The sequence below is a fragment of the Oryctolagus cuniculus genome, chromosome X (genome assembly GCF_051225735.1).
Source record: "Oryctolagus cuniculus isolate XC-2025 breed Fujian yellow rabbit chromosome X, ASM5122573v1, whole genome shotgun sequence".
In the NCBI taxonomy this organism is placed as follows: domain Eukaryota; kingdom Metazoa; phylum Chordata; class Mammalia; order Lagomorpha; family Leporidae; genus Oryctolagus; species Oryctolagus cuniculus.
In genome coordinates, this window is record NC_142888.1 from 3829712 (window position 1) to 3847318 (window position 17607).

General features: G+C 43.4%; 1 long non-coding RNA gene across 1 annotated transcript; it reads right to left on the reverse strand.

The window, feature by feature from the left end:
* Positions 1-6830: 6830 nt before the first annotated feature.
* Positions 6831-9046, reverse strand: LOC149119533 (uncharacterized). The gene is made up of 3 exons (XR_016227963.1): positions 8977-9046; positions 7629-7706; positions 6831-6866 (listed from the first exon to the last, which is right to left on the reverse strand). It is a non-coding gene; the product is annotated as an uncharacterized LOC149119533 (long non-coding RNA).
* Positions 9047-17607: the final 8561 nt, after the last annotated feature.

Genomic DNA, 17607 nt, shown 5'->3' on the forward strand with positions numbered 1-17607 from the left:
TGCACTGTGCAAGAAGATTAAAGAAGCACAGGGCTTCATGCCTTCTTTGCAAAAAAGATTCCCTGGTTATTAAGGTTTTTATGGGGTAGCTGAATTGGTGAGTTGCAGAGAAATGATAACCAGGCAGGGCAGGGATACAAACGTCAGTCTTGAGCATCTGCACTTGGTGTGACCCACAGCATGCACACATTTATTCACGCACACGTGTGTGTGCCAGGGCATTTTCCCCTTCTAAATTCGTACCGAATTGAGAGCAATTCTTTAGAAGCAGATTACCAATTTGAGAAATCCCTTTCATGAAAACTTGCCTTAATCCTTACATTCTCACTCCAAAACAGAAGTCTTAGAGGGGGAAATACATTAAATCATCTGCAGAATTACACTTTCCCTGGCTTATCTTATTCCCCACTCATCTATTCTGCTAGAGACGTCCTTCAATATAAGAATCCAGAGTGGCGAGGAGAAAAACACTAAAGCTAACAATAAAAACATTCACTTTGCCTTACAGTCAGGCTACATGGCTTTGAGAAACCAAAAAAAAATGTAATAAAAGTTAAAACATTGAAAACAAAAAGATATTTGTTCCACATATGCCAAAAATTTATCAAAAGGCTTTGCTAACACATCTCTAAAAGAGTTTTTGAAAAACTGGACACTCTTGCACATTTTAAAAATTGAAGTATAATTAACATAAAATACACAAATCTTAAGGGTTCCTTTCCTATGAGTTGTAGATATCTGAGTAACCACCGCCCAAAACAAGTTGTGGAACACTTTCTGTCACTCCCTAATAGTCCCTGGTATCTCTTTCCAGATGTTTCTGGTTTCCACTCCAGATTAGTTTTCCTTTTGCACATCTTTGACAGCGAAGTTTTGAAAATACATTGAATTACTGGCAAAGGATAAGCAAAATCGATTAGCTCGAGTTTTCCATAACTCCTTGGTGAGGAGTGAATGAAAGTGGATGTTAGATAAAACTTGTGTGCCGTTTGCAGTTTGGTAGGTAAAGCAATCTCACTTTATGATGTCTAATTCTCACAGTTGGGGCCAGGTGTTTACTCAGTGTTTTTTGTGCTCTTTATGTGCAACGAGGACTTAGCCACTCAGAGTGAAACAATCCGGCCAAGGGCAGGGAGGTGAGAGCTGTGTTCCACGCTGCAGGTGAGCCCTCAGTTGGCCTTGAACCACAGGATACCTGTTTAGGGATGGGGTGTTTGATTCTCCAGGTAAACTGAGGTGCAATCATGGGGGAATATAAACTGGAACCAGAAAACCTGGAGACTCAGTTCTGCCACTATTGTGTGGTATGACCCTCTGCAGCCTTTATCAAATGGGGCTGAAGTCCATCTTGTTAGGAAGTTGTGAGGGAAATGCTAGGTAAGAAGAGTAAAAGTGCTTTGTAAAACGACAAGTTCTCATCAGTGGAAACATGCCATTCCTTTAAACGGGAATGCATTTTCATATTTCTTTTAAGCCTCACTGAACATTGCCTGTAGGAGACCTCAACAAATCTGAGGATACTTCAAACAGGTCATGGAAAATTGAATTAAAGGATGAGTTTATTTTTATGCAAAGAAATTTTGAAACCCATGCATCATTTTTTTCATAATATGCATTTTCCATGAAGTTTATGTAGACTCCTTACATCTGTTAACTGAATGACGTTATTTGTTAGAAATAAATAACAATGATGTTATTGCTTAGGAACTTAAAATTTTATAAATCAAATTCTCAACACACATACACTAATACAGAGTTCATATTCCTGCTTATTATGCATATATAAAGTATAACAAACAAGCCCCAATCAGTTTACAAAGGCAAGATCCAAAAATCTCTGTGTTTTATTAATTTGAATATCTGTATGTAAAATCGTCATCATTCATTCTTCTCCCACCTGGGAAGCTAAGCAATACCACATAGTGTCACCTTTCTTTGGAATGTATACTTGACAGCCTTACTCACATCTGCAGTTCTCTTATGAAGTGTTTCAAACACTTTCACACTTATAAAGCTAGGACAAGAAGCGCTGTTCTAGGAAGAGTGTGCCATTGTCAACCTTATGAATCTGGATCGTTCATTGAGCCTCTAGGAAATCATGGTGCAGGTTGCACTACAAACCAGGACACAAAGTTCCTATGAGTAATTTGGATACAGAGCAAGATGACGGACAGACACAGGCCAAGATGGATGAGCCCTCTCTATATCCCACCTTCCGTACCAATTACAGCTAAAAACCGTGGTGAAACAGCTCCAAGAACAACTGCCCCAAGACTGAAACGTAAATAAGAACAGGCAGATGGCAGAGGCAGGTCAAACATTGATGAAGTCAGGACAGTGGTGAATTTCCTGGGGTTTTCCCCCTCTTTTATTTCCTAGGGCTGACTACAGAGTTGGTCCAAGTTGCAGAACTGCACAAGCAGCTCCGTCCACCTTGTGGCTCTCCCTCCCCTTGGTCCTCTTCCTCTCTACTCAGCTGAGAGAAAAGAGATCAAGGACCATAGGTGAAAATTTTCAATGGGCCAGGCCTGGGAGCACGGGAGTTGTGTTGAGGATAGGTGGAGGCAGAATGAAAGCTAAAAATATCTTTGAAATGGTCCAGACAAGAAGCAATTTGCATTTTAAGTAAGCAGTGGAGTGCAGTGATGGAGCTACACAGGAAGTGTGAGACAGTCATGAGTCAAAATCTACAGGACTCATTATATATGGTAGATGACATGACAAAAGGAGTTGAGGAAAATTCCTTTTTTCTCTTCTTGGTTCGTACCGTCACTCAACAAGTATTTATTGAACATCTACTATGTGTGATCCTCCAGGTGGTACAGACACAGCAATGAACACATAAGCAATCTTCCTATCTTCATCAGTTTTGCATGTTGGTAGAAAAATTTTTAATTACAAGAAAATATAAATTTATAGTGATTAGGATTGCCATTATTTAGCAACTAACATATTGTGTTTGAGATCTTCGTGGAACACCTGTGTGGAGGTTGTTGAATGTTATTTCTATGAATCTGTTGCTTGGGAGATAAGCTTGGCCACAGGTGTAGATTTAGGAGTCATGAGCTTATGGTAGTTGCAAGTGACCCAGAAAGATACAGACTAATCCATGCAGAAAAGGAAGGTCCATCAGCATGGGACACCAAAAAGCTCAGTGCATTCACCAGTTTCTGGGACAGCTGGATCCAGGAGGTTAAATGATAACGTTGACTTTCTGTCTCTTTTAATCTCTAGGAGTCTCCTCTACATGATGCCCTCTGGCAACCTCCAAGTGGCCAACTCACATCTATTGGTTCAACAACTCAGAGTATTAGCTTTTGGGTTTGTTTCCTGATAGCTCCAGCAGAAAAGTCTCAGTGAAGATTGTGATTCAGCCACTGGGACTTCAAAGCCTATTTCTAAACCGAGCCCTGTAACCCAGGATTGGAATATTCTGATTGGCCAAGTCTGGCCCTCAGACCCAAACCTGGGGCCATGGATGAGACAGGGTCACCTCCACAAAAACCCACAAGTGTATTCCTCCAAGAAATAGAAATTCTTATATCAGAAGAGGGTTTTTAAAAGATGTTAAGCAAAGACTAGAATGTTCTCTCGAGGTGGGAACTGAGGTCTTAGGTATGAGTGAGCTTTCCTGGTAGGACGTAGAGAGTAAGAAGAGCCCAGAGCTGCTATCAAAATCCTAGGGAGCAGGACATTTAGGGGTTGAATAGAAAGAGAGGACCCTGAAGAGGTGGAGAAGGAGTGGCCAGAGAGGCAGGAGGAGATCCTGAAGCCAGTGAAGTCTCAGAAAGCAACTCAGTGGTTTTCAAAAAGGACTGAGTGGCCAATTATGTCAACAGTCACAGGGACGTCAGCGAACATGAGGACAGTACAGGCTGTGTCCCCACATCCTGCCCAGCAGCGGCTGTGACACAGGCAGGCAATGCCCTTTGTGGGACTAGAGGTGGAAGCGAGCAGAGCCTGGTAGAGAGTTCACCAGACCACGTGAGAGGAGGCTCTGCGAAGCTCATCAGATCAAACAGCCTGCAACACTTGAGCTTCTCAAACCGATAGGCACATCTAGAGGGTCAGGAAAGCCATGGGATGAATGCGGGCCGTTTCTCTTGAAAAATTCTAACTGGGTCACATTATTCCTAGAAAACCTACTACATATTGATGTAGCATGTAACACATATATGGAGTTTTTAAGCCAAAACACTGAATTTGACCTTGGACTTACAAGTGGACCCCTTCAGACTCTGCTTCTGGAATTCCCCCCAGTGAGCATTCCTGCTCCTCTGGTTAGGTCTTTGGGTGCAAAAGAACGAGAAGCATGGCTGTTTGTCATTTGAGCTTTTTCCCACTGCTCTCAATGGGCAAAGACATCTTATTTCAAGGGTGTTTTGGGACTGACCACAAATAATGACAGTAGCTAGCATTTGTGAAGTTCTTACTATGTAACAGGTACCATTCTAAATGCTCAATTTCAGTCCTCCTCACAATAACCCTACGGGATAGGAATTATCATCATCACTCACATTTTAGAAATGAGGCAGCTGCCGCACAGAGAGGTTAAATAGCTTCCCCAACAGCTCCTGATTCAAACCCAGGGAGCCTGGTTTTCAGTCAGTATCCCTACGTATTACACATCCTGCCCCCTTGTTCAGTTTCCATATAGGCCAGTGCACCTGTCGGACTGCAGGTTCTCATACTGCTTCAGAAAAGGTCAGTCCTCAGTCAACGGTCTGGCAATTTCTAAATACAGGAGGGAGTCCATTGGGGAAGCCAGATCTAGCAACTGGGTCGCAGCGCTGCCCTGTCCAGCTCAACCCCTGATGACATGATGGGTGTACCACAGGAGTGTCGCACCTACTCCCCCAGGCAATTGCATGCTGGAACCTGGGAACCAAAGGCATTCGTCAGTGCACTGGGTCATGTTGAACTGAACCTCAGAATTACCTCTGTTATTTGGACTTGCTTTTTTAATTCTTATTATTTTAATGTACTCCCCAAATAAAAGAATAATTTCAGAGGTGATTTATATAATAGCTGGCTTCACAGACATTCCAATGTGAGCTTTTCATAACCTAAGGATAAAGTGAAAAACATCTGCAATTTCACAGTCTTGATCTGTTCTCTTTGAATGTATATGTATACACTGCTTTTTACTTTACTTCTGAACATACACAAAGGTAAATGGCGTAGTATATGGACCTACATGGTCCAATCATCCAGCAATAACCACTTACCGCAGCCAACCTCACCTGTTCCCACCCCTCTGCCTATATTATCTCAAAACAAAAATCAGACAGTATATCATTTCATCCATAAATATTTCAAGACATATCTCTTAAAGATAAGGATTCTTTTTAAAACATAATCACAATATAATGATCATAATTCCTTAATATCAGCAAATAGCCAGTCCATATTCACATTTCCATAAGATATTCCTAAATTACTACTTTTTCTACTGTTCCATGCCTCTTAATTACTTGTAACTTGATTGCATCTATTGTTATTTGATACAATTTAAACATTTTATTATGAAAATTTTCAAACACACAAATGTAGAAAGAATAGTAGGGTGAGCGCCCTTGAACTCATCACCCAGCCTCAGTAATTACCTATTTTTGGACAACTCTTCCTTCCTCTACGTCCCCCGCTGCATACTCCCCATTTCCTGGATGCATATAAGGCAAGCTCCAGACAATGCTAGTGCCATCGGGCATGCATTCTTAGCATGGTGAAGGACAAGAAAAAGTAGAGATCTTCTCTGGTAGGCATTAATGTTATTTATTTCACTTCTAAATACCTAGGAAAGGATTAGATTAAATGCAACATTTTTAGCAAATCAGATAAACTACCACTTGGTATTTTGCTGTTTCTTTCTTCTCGAGCAATGTTTAAAATAAAACCAAATTCTACACAAATGGCACTAATAATCTATGAAATGAATAACAAACAGAATATTTGTGTCACATACGCTCTGTCAGCTGTGCCCAGATCTTTAAAAGTACTAAGACTAATTGAATAAAAGCTAAAATGAAAAAATTTAAGCCTAATTATAATTTTGAAGAAAAAATAGAGAGTCACCATCAGCTGGTTTAGATTTGAAACAGGGCCTGAATGATGACACTCTGCCGGCAAAGCCCCTGGGCTTCTCTTGCACTCTTTCTAGGTTTTAAAATCCACTATTTTCCACACAGCTCTTGAGCAGCCTTTGGGTGCTGTGCATCTCATTATCTGGGAGGCAGAAGTAGGAGTCCAGGCTTTGGGGTCTCATAAGGTAATGGCACAGGTCATGATTGGATGAGATTTACAGAGATGACCTTGTTTTCTCTCATGGAGACTTACCATGAAATCCGCAGTAACACCCACACTAACTGTGAAATCAATGTGTCAGCATATCACTCAATTTGCCATTGTTGCCACAAGCAAATGACAAAGGACAACCATATTGGTTTGGCTGCCATTAAAAATGTAGGGTGGGGGTGGTAATAAAAACTCGTCCTGGGTTAGATCAAGCAAATAGCAAGAGAAGAGCCGTTAAGCATTTTCAGTGCCAAAAGCAGAAAATCTTGGAAAGCAAAAAGTCATTGGTTAAGACTGTAAATTGGTTCAACACTTTTGCAACAGATTTGGCAGTACCTATTAAAGCTAAACACACATATACCCTTCATTTGAGCAATTCCACTTTATGGCACTAGAGGTCAGAATAGTGCTTACCCTGGGGGTACTGTGGGGGAGGGGGCATGAGTGAGTCTTTTGGGGGGAGGGGGGGTCCAGAAATGTTCTGTATCTTGATCTAGTGGCGTCACATACACATAGCTGTGGACATAGATTCACTGACCTGTACACTCCATCTCTGGGCATTCTCTCAGAAGCTGTATATAAAAACGAAAAGGAATTAGCGAAAATTCCTAATAAAGAGACTCTGAGAAAGTGCTAGCATTGAAAAGAACTTTGGTCTCTGGGTGAAGACAGGGCTGTATTCATCAGCTTTGTAATTATACTCTCCAAGCTAGAGGATTCCCAACCACAAGGTGGGGGTGGGGTGTGGCCCCTGCTTTCCCTGAAGACACTGGATCTCGCCTAGTCCTTTCTCCAAGAACCTGAGCCCCAGCAAGATAAAGGCTCATGTTTCCTAGAAGGGCATTGCTGTATTTATTGGCACTGAAACAGACTTTACCTGAAGACATTTCTTTCTGGCACTTTTTGACTGTTCCGTTGGCCTTTCTTTGATGAATTGATACTGAAGGTTGATGGTTGAGTTGCTTTTGAATTTCCCTTTCTTGGCAAAGCCAAATTTGGCAGTGTCAAGTCATATGCCAAATTACTTTTTCAATTAAATTAAGTTAAATGGAAGGCTCTGTTGGCATTGCTTAATATTTGCTCATACTTACATTGTGTGGGCTCGGCCATTTAAAATTGTGTTTGAGCAGCCTTAAATCTTTTGTTTGGTATTCAGTGATTTAGGTGCACCTGTTTTGTAGTAAACCATTGAAAACCATGTTGATAGGCTCCCAGCAGAATGGCAGGACTCTCCCACTACTAACACTGGTAAGCATTGTTTGCCCCAAGCTCCTCTCTGTTCACAGGGCAGAGATATGTTTTATGTCGTAATGATAGGCAGACTTGTTCTTTACCTGGGAAACTGTAATGGGCTCCCGGTGAAATGGCATCATCTTCAGTAAGAGACTGGGGTCCTCCGAAATCCCTGGCACCTTGCAAAGGGAAGAAGACCTGGTGTGGGGATCAGGCTGTCAGGCAATCTGCCTTCCAGCTTCGAATGAGAAAATGCGAAGGGGAAACCCTGAAGCTTAAAGAGCACAAAAAAAGCTAGAAGCAACATCTGTATAGATCCAGGCATATTTTCTAGGCTAAAGTGGTTTTATGTTTGTCTATATGGAGGCTTAGGAAATGTGACAGTATTAATGTGAGAATGTGGCAATGATTTAGAAGGAATTGATGCTAAATCAGGAAACAAAATGATGTTACATGTACCAAGCCTGAACACTGTTTTATTATTATTATTCATGTCTTGGTATCACAACCTTATGGCATCTTTTAAATATGAAAAAAACCTGTGAGGATGTAATGAATGAAAGCTGTTGGTGTTTCTAGAGACAAAAAGATCTATATTTCAAGGTATTATATGCTCTGGAATATTTTTATTTGATTTTAATTCAAGGGTCAAATATTTATGGTTGGGTAAACAGTCAAGAAAGATTGCATCAGCTTCTTTTGAATTATTATAATATGGGAAAACACATTATACCTTGACTATTTAAAAGATTTTTTTATAAGATCAGAACATGTGTTCCACTTCATGGTATCAAACACAGAGCAAAATGGCTCTAATTGAGAACATACTTGGGCAAATGATTGGATTAAAATGACTGAGAGTTATGAATGTCTGAAATGTCTATTTCAGGCACAAGTAAGGGAAATGGCACTAATTTCTAGAGTGTGCACATAATGATTAAATTAGCCCACAGAGATGAAGAGTATATCAGCCTGTAGCCAGAGAAGAAATACCATATGAAGAAGAAAAGAGGCTTGAGAAAGTCCTTCTACACTCCTATGTAGTATCCACCAAACTAAATAAGATGCTATCTGCAACTCTGTTCCTTAGCCAGTCACTCTTTTTGGTCCTGTTCATCTCCCTTTAAAGGAGTTTCAGTGGATAGACCTGGCATATTCTGGCATAACAGAGAGTGCCAACTAACCTTTGACTTTTCACTTTGACTTCGACTTTTGACTCTGACCCAGTGGACACCAACATTTCTATCTTCTCTCCAGGCTCACATTGTTCTTGGAATGAGTTGGTGGGCCCGAAAAAATCGAGATGTGTATGAAGATGCAGGTATAAACGCACACACAATTCTACACGCACACCGCACATGTCTTTTTCGCTGCTCTCTTTCTCTTTATCCTGACTGTTGGATCCCACAAACAAGATAAGGCAATCTCTCCTCCTTGGAGTCTGCTTACCCTGTGTGGCTGGAGGCTATTCTACGAGGAGAATAAACGTTCTGTGGGCTAGCAGCAGGTTTCCATTGTGCATGCTAGAATAAGAAACGGGACAGTCACTGTTGGTGGCCACTCTACCCATATCCCCTATGCCTAAGCCTTTCCAGTACACTGCCCCACTTCTAGCACTGTCTGTGACTCTGCCTAAGGTTTCTGCTCAGCCTGGGAACTGAGTAATCTTGATGGGCCAAGGAATAAGCCCCACGAGACTAGTACTCCTTCAGTAGTGGCTGGCCATGGGAGGTGAAGGCATGCTCTGCTACACTTCCCAGAGCTCCCTAGCGTGATGAAGCCCCAAATGCCCACAGCAGCTCTGCCCTTCAGATCACCTCCCAAAGAAGTTTCTCACACTGAAATCCTTGTTTCAGAGACTATGGACTATGAGTCCCAACCTAGACCAGATGGGTTGCAGCATGGTATTCGCATCTCACACATGTGCATTGGACTCTTTCTAAGTAATTTACTCTCTGTGACCATAAGTGAGCTTCTTCATCCCCTCCCAGCCTCAGTTTCCTCATCTCCAAAATAGAGTTACAGCACACTTTTGCTACCTATTAGTGTTGTTGGAAGAAACTTGGAAAATAACATGGGAAAGTATTTTTAAATCTGTAGAGACACACAAATATTCATCATCTTTCATGAGGATTGTTCTTTGTTTCCCAAGGAAATAGGTGGTTTTTTTTTTCCTGGGGCAGGACTATTTAAAAATATTTTATTTGGGGGGCCAGCACTGTGGCATAACAGATAAAACAGCCACCTACAGTGCCGGCATCTCATATAGCCGCCAGTTCAAGTCCCAGCTGCTCCATTTCCAATCTAGCTCTCTGCTGTGGCCTGGGAAAGCAGTAGAAGATGGCCCAAGTGCTTGGGCCCCTGCACCCGCGTGGGAGACCTGGGAGAAGCACCTGGCTTCTGGCTTCTGATCGGTGCAGCGCAGCTGTGGTGGCCATTTGGGGAGTGAACCAGTAGATGGAAGACCTCTCTCTCTCTCTCTCTCTCTCTCTCTCTCTCTCTCTCTCTGTCTCTTCTCTCTCTGTGTAACTCTGAGTTTCAAATAAATAATCTTTAAATCATTTTTCTTTCTCACCATCTCACCTGGCAGCCAGTGGGGAGAAGGCATCAATTTTTTTTCATTTATTTGACAGGTAGAGTTATAGACAGAGAGAGAGACAGAGAGAAAGGTCTTCCTTCTGTTGGTTCACTCCCCAAATGGCAGCTATGGCTGGCACTGCACCAATCCGAAGCCAGGAGCCAGGTGCTTCTTCCTGGTCTCCCACACGGGTGCAGGGGCCCAAGCACTTGGGCCATCTTCTACTGCTTTCCCAGGCCATGGCAGAGAGCTGGACTGGAAGAGGAGCAACCGGGACTAGAACCCGGCGCCCATATGGGACGCCTGCGCCGTAGGCAGAGGATTAACCAAGTGAGCCACGGTGCCAGTCCCCAAATAAATAATCTTAAAAAAATAAAAATAAAAAGTTTTTTTTGAAATAATTATAGACTCACAAGAAGTTGCAATGATTGTACACAGAGTCCCATGTATCCTTCCCCCAGCATCCCTTGAGGGTGACATACCATATGACCAGTAGGATCAAATCCAGGCCACTGATATTGGTACAGTACTGTTAACTACACTTCTGACCTTATTCTTCTTTATGCTTTTTGAGTTCTTACCAATCTCTGTTCTATTTTTCCTCATTCCTTCTACTCTCCCTGTCTCTAGAGATCTTTGAGGAGTTAAAGTAGCCACTTGAATCACTAGTTGTCTAAGCCCTAATCACTTAGTGTCTCCCATATTCAAGCAAGTCCTGAGTAACTTCAGCTATTGTCCTACCCACACTTCAAAACTGTGGAACGAAATTGTATTCCTCCTCATCTAAATCTTTTCCATCACTGCCTCTTGACCAACAGGTAAGCTTTGCAAGCGAAAACTCAAGACCCTGGATTCTGCTCAGCGACTTACTCAAAACTGTGAACGCAGCAGCAGCTGAGAGAGCCCATTTCAATGATGAATTAGATAACAATGTTTTCATTAGGAGCTTAGTGCATTTTCTTTTGTTGCTTTAGAAGTCTTGGATAAATGCTTTCTTGTTCAGTTGATTCATATCCTTCTCGATTTTTCAAGCTGTCCTGTCACCCTTTCCTGAGTACTCCTGGGACTTCATCTTTGGTGCCTGGAGAAAAAGTGGGGGGAGAACCTCTCTCCATCAATCCTCCAGTGAAGAGAAGGGTCACAGGGTCACTTGCAGTAGAACCTCAGTAATCTCCTGTGCTCTCTTTGAATGCAGCCATTATTCCTCCTTGAGCAGATAATTTATCTCTTCTCCAGCTGCCTTCTTGGTTAAAGGTTAATAAAAATGACATCCTCTTCAAGTTCAAACCTTTGGAATGCTCATACCCCTGCAAAAAGTCTCTCAAAACAAGCAAACAGAAAATGTACAAAGGCCAAGTCTCAGAAAACTGCTGCCATTGGTTTCTTTCTTTCTTTCTGACGCCTATGGGTTCTGCTGACCATCCATATCTTCCAAAAATGCTTTAGGACACACATTTCCAAGGGCTCAAGCCTGCTCCGCTTGCAGTAATTCAGGGTTCACTTTCCAAGTCCTGGAGATAAACCTCAGAGCCTTCCAAGCCTCCATTCTTTTCTCAAGCTTTCTCTCTCTTGGTGTTCTCGCCCTCCTTCCTTTTTGCAAGATGGTAGGCGTTCGCTCCACAGATGATTCCAAGATGACATCTGATGTCCAGTCTCTCTCAAGGGATCTGACCCCACATTTCACTTGCCTGCAGCGCTCACTTCCGCTGGTGCTATCCACTCAAGCTCTTGGTCTTCCTCAACTCCTTATGACAAAGTGCTTCTGGGGCAGGTGTTTGATGCAGCAGTTTAGATGCTGCTTGGGACACTCCCGTCCCCGTCCCCATATTGGATGCGTGGGTTTGAGCCCTGACTCCGCTTCTGATTCCAGCTTGCTGATAATGTGTACCCTGGGAGGCAGCACAGCAGGTGATGGCTCAAGTACTGTGGTCCCTGCCACATGGGTCCACATGGGAGACCAGGATTAAAATGCGGGCTCCTGGCTTCAGTTTGCCCCAGCTCAAGCTGTTACCATCCTTTGGGGGAATAAACCAGTGGATTTAAGATCTCTCTTTGTATGTCTCTGTATCTCTGCCTTTCAAATATAGGTAGGTAGGTAGGTAGATAGATAGATAGATAGATAGATGATGTGCTCCTGATGCTAGGCATTTAGCCTCACAGTTAAAACATTGGTTAAGACATTTATATCTCACGTCAGGATTCCTGAGTTCAAAGTCTGGTTCCAGTTCCAGTTCCGGCTTCCTGCTCATCCAGACCCTGGAAGGCAGCAGTGATGGCTCAAGTAACCTGGATTGAGTTCTTGGCTGCTTTGCTTTCAGCCCTGGCTCAGCCTCCGCTTTTCTGGGCGTATGTGGAATGAATCACGGGATGGGGACTCGGTGTCTGTCTGTCTCTGTATGTATGTCTCTCTGCTTCTCAAATATTTTTTAAAGTTCTCTTTTAAAGAACTGTGTACCCCCATTCATCACTCCTGCCTAACTTAGCCACCTGTCAAAGCATCCATGAAATGAGTCTGGGTGATCTTTTAACTTTGGGCAACCAAAACAGTATAGGCCAATGCAAAAGGGAAGACAATGACATCACCTCTTATTGAGCAGTTATGGTGCACCACAGCCTTCTCTAACCACCTAATTTAATTTAGATGCCCTTGGGGCCAGCGCTGTGGCACAGCAGGTAGAGCTGCCACCTGCAGCACCAGCATCCCATATGGGCGCCAGTTCAAGTCCCAGCTGCTCCACTTCCAATCCAGCTCTCTGCTATGGCCTGGGAAAGCAGCAGTAGATAGCCCAGCTCCTTGGGCCCCTGCACCTGCGTGGGAGACCTGAAAGAAGCTCCTGGCTCCTGGCTTCAGATCAGCTCAGCTCCGGCCGTTGCAGCCAACTGGGGAGTGAACCAGTGGATGGAAGACCTTTCTCTGCCTCTGCCTCTGCCTCTCCTTCCTTCTCTGTGTAACTCTGACTTTTAAATAAATAAATAAATATTTAAAAAATTAATTCAGATGCCCTCCCTTCCCATTAACACGTTGCCAAGTCTTACTGTCTACCTCGAACCTGTTGCTCCCTGGAATTCCGCTCTGTTACTGCTTGCGTAGTGGCTGCTCTCGTGCTCCTGGCTCCTCCTTCCGGGACTAGTGGCTCTCATTCCTGCAGGGGCTGAGAGTGATGGCTGCTGGGTATTCCTAGCCTGTGATCGCAACTCTTCTCTGGCAGCAACTGGATCAAATAACTGGTTAATGTGGGGGTTTAAAAGCCCACACACTGGCATTGCCCTGGGACAAGCCCGTAGGGCCATCCTAGTCCCACAACTTCTGTGGGATTGGCGGAAGCCACTGTTACGCCTACATTGCAGTTTGACTTCCCTGCTCGATTCTGCTTCCCTCACTGTCCTACGAATGTCATTTCTAGCAGCAGCCCTGATAAACCTCCCGCCTGCAGAGGCTGATTAGGTTTACCCAGCGCACGGACTACTTCTGCACTTTACTTGTTCACTGTCTCTTCTCCCCTCTGGAATTTCCCATGTCAACAGGGACCTTATGTGTCTTATTTACTGCAAGGCCTAGAACACTGACACGTGATAGGTCCTCAAAAAGATCTATGGATCATAAATGAGTAAACAAATGACGTTTTTAAATCTAAAGCTCACAAGACTGCTTCATTTTCCATATGTGAAAATAAGCACAGAGAGGCCAATTAAATCTCCCAAGGACACACAGCCAATCAGATGTAGACTAGGACCATGATAATATGAATGAAATATCCATACTCTTTTCAAAACCAAACATAGCCTCTGATGTCTTCGTCATTGTGGGTAGCACCTCCTGCTTGGCTGGGGGCCACATGTCTTTGGCTCTTGTGGTCTGGCTGACTTCTTAGTGCACTTGGCAAGGAAACCTCAATTATTTTTAATCTCTCTGTCCTCTATCTCACCCACACCACTGGCATCTCTCATACCTCCCTCTACGATTTTTCTCCCCTGATTTCACTGCCAGCTTGGTGTGGAGCTTGAGTAATCCTCACTGCAGTGAGCACAGGCCGTGCCATCACATCCTGCTCTCATATCCTGCCAAAGAGTCCCATCTGCACACTCCCAACATTCTTTTCCTCACCATCTTCACCACTTCAGGTGGGCCAGGTGGGATGGAGAAGCCAAAACAGATGCCTTAACCGGAAAAAATTTCAATGAAGGAGCAACTCACTGAGATAGGGATTAAGAGAACAAACCAGGAGGGTGAGTCCCTCAGGAACCAGCAAAATTGAGGAGCCATTGCCACCTCTCAGGCTGAAGGGAGGAGAGTTACTTGGGACTGGTGAGAGTCGCAGCCATGGAAGAGGGCGCTAAGTGGGAGGTGTAAGCACAGACGAAGCAGATCCTATCTGCGACAGGGAACGCACAGGGAAGAGACACTCTGGCTTCTGTCTCTGGTACACTCAGTTCTCCTGCTGCTGTCTCCCATTGGTTGACCCCAACTAAATGTCAGGTGACAAGGGAAACTTCTGATGCAGTGTGCTGGCAGAACTTCTTAAGACACAGAGCAGTGTAGAGAGGAACAGAGATCAGATCTGGGGGTTGGAGTGGGAGCAAAAGAGGAATGCGCACACTCCAGTTCTCCGAGGGCAGCAGACCAGCCAGCTTCCCTGTCTTGCCAGCACCAGCCCACAACACCCTTCCATTCATAGATTACGGTACAGATTAGGGGACCCTTTGCAACACATACATCCTTTGATGCTCATCACATCCCCATGAGGTAGGTATGATGGCCTACTCTGTTGTACAGTTGCGGAAACAAGCTTAAAGAAGTGTACCTGCGCCTCACTCCAAACCACGCGAGAGCTAGGAAATGGCACTAAATATGAATATGAATATGAAACCAGATTTATGAGTTCAAACCTTTTTAAACCAAAGTCCAGCACACAGTTGAGTTGTATATATACTAAATTGGACATCTCTCCGTTCCTGTCTTCTCCCATTTTTCTACACGTGCACATACACATTGCATTCTGCAATGTGGTAGTCACTATTCATGTGACTCTAAAACCAGTATTTAATTTAATCTTAACAAATTTAGATTTAAAACTGATATGCACAGCTTAATCACCCCACTACACCATCCTAAAATGTCAGCTCTGGTTAGTGACTTCCATCCAAAGAGTAGAATATAGAAAGGGGGGAAAGGTAACTTAGAGCAAAGAAACCTGGCAAAATCTACCTGGGCCAGTAGCTCAAAGTTAACATCACCAGTGAGTGATAAGTTGTGTCAACAGCATGTACCCTTGATGTGTTGTCCTGAAAATGGTGCTTTGTGGGGCTGGTGTTGTAGTATAGTGGGTAAAGCTGACCTGCAATGCTGGCATCCCATGTGGGCACTGGTTCGTGTTCCAGCTGCTCCACTTCTGATCCAGCTCCTTGCTAATGGCCTGGGAAAGCAGTGGAGGATGGCCCAAGTGCTTTGGCCCTTGCACACATGTGGGAGACCCAGATGAAGCTCCTGGCTCCTGACTTTGCCCTGGCCCAGTTCTGGCCATCACAGCCATTTGGGGAGTGAACCAGTGGGTAGAAGATCTTTCTATCTCTGCCTCTCCTCTTCATCTTCCCCACAAGGCATCACCCCAGTTTAACGATGAGTACAACATCAGCCAAACCTCAACTGAGAGAGATTCTTCAAATCCCTGATGAGTAGTCCTCACAACTGTCAAAGCCATGATAAACCAGGAAAGTCTGAGAAGCTGTCACAGACCAGAAGAGACTGGGGATACATGATGAAATGCAGAGTGGTGGTTTGAGTTGGATCCAGGAACAGAACAAGGACATTATAGGAAAACTGGAGTAATCCAAAGACTGGATTTTAGTTATTAGCAGTGTATCAGCGTTGTTTTCTGAGCTGTGACCAATATCCACGGCAATAAATGTTAATAAGGAAATACATGACTTATATGTAGGAACCTCAGTACTACCTTTATGACTTTTCTGTAAATGAAAATTATCTAGAACTAAAAAAATCACTCAATTCAGTTATTGGAAATTTTTAAATATACTTGGAGCAACTTGAGCACGGTAGCCTACTTTTTCAACTGCAAATTTTATGACATCTAAATACAGATCAAGTATTTGCATTGGCAATTTAGAGTTGGAAATGAGATCCATTGTAAGTGCCATCCACAAGGCTCAATCTCCCGAGACACAGAACATGGCAGGGAAAGGAAGAGAATGAGCTTGAGCAGTGGGAGAGAGGGCAAAGATAGCAGCACAGCTCACGATTCCTGTAGCAGTCAGACGATTCGAGCTTCCTGATTCCCGTGCCCACTCAGCCCCACCTCCTGCTCCACCCGCGATGCTGAAACAGCCACATGTGGTTCATTTCCCTTAGCCACCCCCGTGCCCATTTCATGGCAGATCCAGTCCTTGCCATGCTCAGAGCCTCTGGGAAATGTCATGGACAGGAAAAAGCGGACATCTTCCTGTCTTTTCCATTGGGTGCTTGCCTTTGTTCTATAAAGGGAATAGCTGATCTTTGGAGGCAAAACATATGTATTCTCAACATTATGTATACACCAGTGCAGTCTCAACTGATTGATGAAGATGATAATGAGGATTAATGACTTCAGAATGGTGTTTTCAGTGTTGTTTTCCCCTACAGAATTCTCCTCAGTGTTCCTAACGGGCCACCTTAGCTGGAGAAGTCACTGATCTCAGGAAAGAATGAAGCTGGGTGGGTCTCCTTTGTGCAGGGCAAGCACTACCTTTGTCAACCGACTGCACTTGCTTTCTTCTCTTGCAGGCCATATGGTCTCACCTCTGCACAGTTTTTCCAGGGTACACGTGCAGGGAATCTGATAATGGATTCCAGCCAGCCTCTGGGCTATTATGTAAATAGGAAACCTCTAGTGCCCCACACTCCCTTAGTAATCTCTCTAATTCATTAAGTTAAAACACACGCACACACTCCCTTTCATGGTGTTAGGTGGTCTTAACACTACTCTATTTTGGGGTGTGGCTCTACTTTTACAGATAGGGAGCAGGCAATTTATGACACTGGCTTCTTAAGTGCTCAATCTCATTAAGCTCCTAAAATCATCACCAGAGCACAAGGTCACCCAGTGGGCTGTTTGCCCTGACAGTATTTATTTAGGTAATTTTATTAGGTGTAACAGGTTCAGAATTATTTTACCTTTTTGAAGAATGAGTCCTTTATCATGATCTAGTAGTGACCTCTTATAACACTGTTAATGCTTTTTATCTTAAAGTCTATGTTCCCCAAAGTAGCCTTCGTTTTATTAGCAATTGCCTGATACGTCCTTTTTTATTCTGTTACTTTCTATCTTTCTTCATTCATATACATTATGTGTGGTTCCTGCAACTGACATATAGATATTTTTTTAAAAATACCATCTGAGAATTTCTGATTTTAATTGGCCAATTTAACTCATTTGCATATATGGTGACTAACAGTAACTGTCCTATTTAGACTTGTTTTGCTACCTTTTTGTATGCATATTTTGACCATA